Consider the following 6,566-nt stretch of genomic DNA (forward strand, 5'->3'; position numbering starts at 1 on the left):
TTTGGTGGATTACCTCTCGTGGAGGTTGGTGGACGAACTAGTACCGTGTTTAAGGGCCTCCGGAGGCTGGATGGCCTTTGCGTCGCGTCGGTCGGTGAATGAATCGATTGTCCCCGTTCTATGAAGCAACCTATCCTCTATATATAGTGGTGGCCCCGGTCCTCTTCCCTTATCGTTTCGGCAGGAAGGGATCCCACAACGGTCAATTTCAAAGAAGGACAAGGGAGCATGCTTCCCCTGTCCAAAAGTGGTCTTCGCCTGCTGAAAGTGCATTACATCGACTAGAGGGGGGGTGAATAGGCGATTTTTAGAATTTCATCGCTGAGGAAATTCCTTTTAGGGAAATTCCTCACTGATGAATAACATGCAACGGGAATAGCGTAGGATCAGAGGTGCAAAGATTACAACAACAGTTTACTTGATGAAGATTATGAGAATCGGTTTGCACAGTATGCAGGCACAGAATAAGCAGGTGAAGATTAACTGGTATGAAGAATTTTAGGTTGAGGGAATTCAGTGAAAGTCTTCAGCAAATTCTTCAAACAGTGACAATGAAAGTCTTCAACATACAATATTGAGGAATTGAAAGAGTTGAAGAAATAGAACCCGTATCACGATGAAGACAGTTGTTGATGATCCAGTTCCAACTGTTGTGGCAGTTGTACGTCTGGTTTGGAGCGGCTTGGTATTGAAACCAAAGGACATACACTCCCGGGACACACGGTCCCTACAGTATTCTCCTTGAGCTAAGGACACACAGTCCTCGCCCAACACTCATGGTAAGTCTTCAGGGCAGACTTCCAAACCCTCACAAACTCGGTCACCCGGCGATCCACAAATGACTGTTGGATGCTCTAGACCATGACGCCTAACCGTCTGGAGGATGCACAGTCCTCAAAGGTAAAAGGCTTCAGTTCCACACAGGAACAAATTCTTCAGTGATGCTCAATCACTTGGTGTTGGTTTGTTTGTTTGGTGTTTGGGGTATTTCCTCACTGATGATTTACTCTCGAAGACTCTGAGGAATTTGGGTTGCTCTAAATGACAAGTGTTAGTTTCTCGCAGAGCAGCCAACCAACTAGTGGTTGCTAGGGGTGGCTATTTATAGCCTGAGAGCATCCCGACATGATTTGACATAAATGCGCTTAAATATTGTGACCGTTGGTGTGGATAAGATCGGTGAGGTGGCGCGTGTCACGACAACGGTCGGAACTTTCAACTGTGAAAGTCCTCATGTCTCTCATATTCCTCACTTGAGGATTTTGTAGTATTAGTCTTGGGTTGAGAATCATCAGGAAATTCATTCCGTAGTATTAATTCGACCCCCTTTAACAGTACGACGTTCCTATGACTCAAGAGTAAAGAAAATGAAACATAAAGAGTAAATCTTCACGCTTCAAAGTCTTCAGACTGATTTTCTTCAGGACACACCGAATTCCTCATCTTCAATATCTTCATGAGGAATATCAATTTCATCGCAATTTCTTTGCGATCAAAGTGTTCAAGATTAGACCAATTTCTTCAGTCGAATACATACATTTTTAGGGGTCGATATTCATCGTATAACTCAAACTCCCCAACAACTTATAGAGCTTGTGTACACTTATAAACACATTAGTTACTTAACCTATAAGTCTTCAAACCACCAAAATCACTAAGGGCACTAGATGCACTTACAGTCATCGTCGATGACTATTCTCGATACACTTGGGTACATATCATTCTGTATAAAACTGAAGTGCAGGAAGTCTTCAAACGATTTTCCTCAGGAACAACTTCAAAATGAATTGCACGAACTAGCTGGTTGGCTGCTCCGCAAGAAACTGACACTTGTCATTTAGAGCAACCCAAATTCCTCAGGGTCTTCAAGAGTAAATCATCAAGTGAGGAAATACCCCAAACACCAAAGCACAAACCAAAAACCAAGTGATTGAGCATCACTGAAGAATTTGTTCCTGTGTGGAACTGAAGCCTTTTACCTTTGAGGACTGTGCATCCTCCACACGGTTAGGCGTCATGGTCTAGAGCATCTAGCAGTCAATTGTGGATCGCCGGGTGACCGAGTTTGTGAGGGTTTGGAAGTCTGCCCCGAAGACTTACCGCGAGTGTTGGGCGAGGACTGTGTGTCCTTAGCTCAAGGAGAATACAGTAGGGATTATGTGTCCCGGGACTGTGTGTCCTTTGGTTTCAATACCAAGCCGCTCCAAACCAGACGTACGACTTTCACACCAGTTGGAACTGGGTCATCAACAACTGTCTTCATGGTGATACGGGTTCTATTTCTTCAACTCTTTCAATTCCTCAATATTATATGTTGAAGACTTTCATTGTCACTGTTTGAAGAATTTGCTGAAGACTTTCTCTGAATTTCCTCAACCTCAAATTCTTCATACCAGTTAATCTTCACGTGCTTATTCTGTGCCTACATACTGTGCAAACCGATTCTCATAATCTTCATCAAGTAAATTGCTGTTGTAATCTTTGCACCTTTGATCCTTCGGTATTTCCGCTGCACGTTATTCATCAGTGAGGAATTTCCTCAGCGATGAATTTCTAAAAATCGCCTATTCACCACTATCTAATCGATATAACGCACTTTCAATTGGTATCAGAGCAAGGTACCCTTGTTCTGTGTGATTTTGGTTTAACCACCTGGAGTTTTAGTTTTGTCGACTGCAGGTATGATCAAGGTTACTGCAGGATGTCCTACCTTCGAAGGAAATGACTTCCCCTACTGAAAGACCAAGATGCAGATGCATCTTCAGGCTATTGACAATGATCTGTGGTACACTGTGGAACATGACATTCCCTCCATCGCTGCTACTGTCTCTGTCGTTCATGTGAAAAATTCAAGCAACTTGATTCTCAAGCGAAGAATATCATCTGTGGTCATCTAAGCAAAGGTCAGTATGGCAGAGTAAGTGCTTTGGGCACAGCGAAGCTTATCTGGGATAGGCTGTCCAGAGTCAATGAAGGAATTTCAACTCAGCATGACTCTCGTGTTGATGTTCTTCGCAATCTCTTCAATCGCTTCAAGAGGCTTGACAATGAAAGCTGCCAAGATACCTTTGATCGCCTCACTGACATCAGAAATGAACCACAAGCACTGGGAGCTCGAGACATCACTGACCATGAAGTTGTGAAGAAACTGCTAAGATCTCTGGATCCATCATTTGATACATTGGTTCTCATGATTCAAGAAAGAGCAGACTATAAGATGCTTGATCCTGCTGATATACTGGAAAGACTCAATACTCATGAATCCCAACAAGAAGAAAAGATAGATCTGTATGGACCAAGCTACTCTAGACCTCGTGCGTTGAAGGCCAAAACAATTTCCTCATATGAAGAAGAAGACTCATATTGTAGCATTGGTGATCCTGAAGAACTTGGTGATCCTGAAGAACTTGGACATGAGCTTGCAATGCTCGTGAGAAAATTCCAGAAGTTTACAAGGCGTGACCGGTTTGGTAAATCTTTAAGAAGAGATATGAGGAAATTAGAATCTTCATCTGAGGACTACAAGAAAAGAACCTGCCACAAATGCAAGAAATATGGTCACTATATTGCTGATTGTCCTTGCTGGGTGAAGGAATCAAAGAAGAAGAAATACACGGATGAAAGTTCTAATGACTCGAAGAAAAAGAAGATATCTTAAAAATCCTCATCCTCAAAGTCCTCATCGCACAAGAAGACTAGTTTCAGAAAGGCTCGGGCACTCATTGACAAGGAAATGGATTCTCAGGAAGAATCTGAGGAATGTGATGAACAGGAAGGTTCTGAATAAGACTCAGAGCTGGTGTGGCAAGTCTTGCACCGGCTACCACATTTGTCAGCAAGTCAATCTTCAGCCTTGACAAAAATAATAACGCTATCTACACTGATGACTATGCTGATGAGTTCGCTCCAACCTATTGCTTCATGGCAAAAGGTTCAAAGGTACTGAATGACACTTGCTCCTCCGATTCAAGTGACTCTGAACATGATGATTATAAAAAACCAGTTACAGTAAACTTGCTAATGTTGCAACTAAACAACAACGTGCCATTGAAAAGCTTCAAAAATTGCTAGACAGAAGCGACGACCTGTTGAATGATGAAATGAATCATACCCAAATCCTCACTAAAGATGTGGAAACTCTTCAGTCCAGATTTGATAGTCTCCAAGATAGTTATGGCACACTCTTGGCTGATCATGAGAAAATTTCCTATGAATTTCATCAAAGGAAACTTGATCTTGAGAAGTTTAAGATGTCTCATGATGATCTTCGAATGGAAAACGATTCATTACTTGCTCAACAGATCAGTGCCGCTCAGGTTGAATTCACTCCACCATGTCTCAAATGCATCGAGCGTGAAACTGCCAATTCTTCACCGGAATCATCAAATGCTTCTATTGCTACAAATTCTTCAACTGCTCCAGTGGTAACAAATTTCTCACTTGAGGAAATCACAAATTTTACTAACGAAAATGCAGGTCTGAAGGAATTGTATGTGACAGGCATGTACAAAAGTCTCAAAGGGCATCACACCCTTTGCGATGTGCTCAAAAAGCAGATTTTGAACATGAACCCAAGGGAAGAAGGAATTGCCTTTGAAAGGAAATTGATTGCTGATGGATCATACTGGAAACTTGAGCAGTATCTCAAAACCTTATGGGTTGCTGCTTGTGACATCCTCGACTTTTGCTACAGTGATTATTGTAATTAAGCTACAGTGATCAACCGCTAACGATGCCACGTCATCGAATTCCCATCTCAGACCCGCGTTGATTCGCGTCTGTCCGGATTAAAAGATTTGGAAACAAAAGAAAAGTACCTTATAAGTTCATTACGAATATTAAAAGAATAGGGATATGAAAGATAGGATTAAAAGTACGTATAATAATTTGTAAAAGAAAATATAATAAGAGAAAGTGTTTCAAAAGAAAAATTCAAATAGTAAATTAAATAATAAAAGAAAGAAAAGAAAACTGAAAGAAAGAAATGATAAAAGGGAAAAGGTAAAACAAAATAAAAACAAATCAAAAAGAAAAGAAAAAGAGAAAGCAACTCCCTCCCCGGCCCAGCTGGGCCACCCACCGGCCGAGCCGGCCACCTCCCGCAACCCTAATCCCCCCTGGCGACCCCCACTCCCCTCGCTACTCCCTCCCCCCCCCCCCTGTCCGCCGCCGCCAGCCCCCCTCGTGGGGGGGCCCCACCCCACCCCACGCGCCGATCGCGCCACCTCCCCCACTCCCTCTCGTGACCCTCCCCACCCCACCGACAACTCCCCTGCCTCTCGCCGGCAAGCATCCCCACCGAGCCCCCTCCATCCTCTCCACCGTCCCCTCCTCCCCCGGCGGCCCCTCCCCTCGTCCCGCCGGCCGGGCCCCTCCTTCCGCCGGCGAGCCGCCCGCCCCTCGGCCTCCACCCCGCCGGCAGGGGGCCCCGGCTCCCTCGGCCTCCACCTCGGCCGGCCTCACTCGGCCCCCTCACCACGCCGGCGAGACCGTCCCCCACCGGGCCTCCCCTACGTCATCATCTTGCCGGATCCGACCGGCTCCCCCTCGCCGGCACGTCACCACCATCATCACCGTCACCGTCACCGCCTCCACGCCGTCTCCACCGTCATCTTCGTGCGAACTCCGGCTTCACCGGGCCGTCACGTCACCGTCGGTGAGCCCCTCCTCGGGCTCCTCCCACCGTGTCGATCTCCTCGCCGCCCCGGTTCCGTTCCGGCAAACGGGGCCTCGATCCGTCGAGGGTAGACTCCGGTAGGAAGATTTGAGTTTTTGGTTCCTCTAGGTGGTGTTAGAGAAAGTTGTGTCTGTGTTAACAGAGAGAGAGAGTTGAGTGTTGAGAGTTTTTGAGAGAAAAGAAATAAAAACAATTGTTGTATTAGATGCCGTATGTATGTATGTATGTATTCGATACCCGTATTATGTATGTATTTGCGTATATAGGCATGTGGAGAGATACGACATTTGTATGTTTATTTATTTGTGATTTAAAATGTGTATTTGGCCTTAGGTCACTTACCGGTGGGGCCATTGCACCCGGGTCTATGACAGGGAGGCCCCACGCGTTAGTTGAAATAAAAATTTAAAAATAATGTTTTCTTAAAATAAATAAAGAAATAGATATATTAGTTAAAATAATTAATTAACATAATTAGAGTATGACACGTGGGTCCCTCGTTGAATTAATCTGATTAATAAATAATTAATCTTAATAAAAACTTGTGCCTATGACGTTCGGGACCCGCTGGTCAGTTGACCGGTCAAATGTGATGTCAGCCTGACATCGCGATGATGTCATAATAGGATTTTACTAAATCTTTTAAATCTGTTTTTAATTCTTAAATAATTAATAAAACTTTAAAAATTAATATTAAATAATCCGTAAGTCAGATCAAAATATTTTCAACATGAAAGTTGATCAGCAAAGCGAGACGAACCCGGATACACGGCCCGTTCGTCCGTCACGCGTCCCTAGCATAGCAAACATGGAACTTTTCCATCGTTTCCAGTATAACCGGTAGTAGCCCGAGACCCGGAAAATATCGTCAGATATTCTTCCGACCCGT

This window comes from Hordeum vulgare, chromosome 5H, assembly GCF_904849725.1.
Source record: "Hordeum vulgare subsp. vulgare chromosome 5H, MorexV3_pseudomolecules_assembly, whole genome shotgun sequence".
Classification (NCBI taxonomy): Eukaryota; Viridiplantae; Streptophyta; class Magnoliopsida; order Poales; family Poaceae; genus Hordeum; species Hordeum vulgare.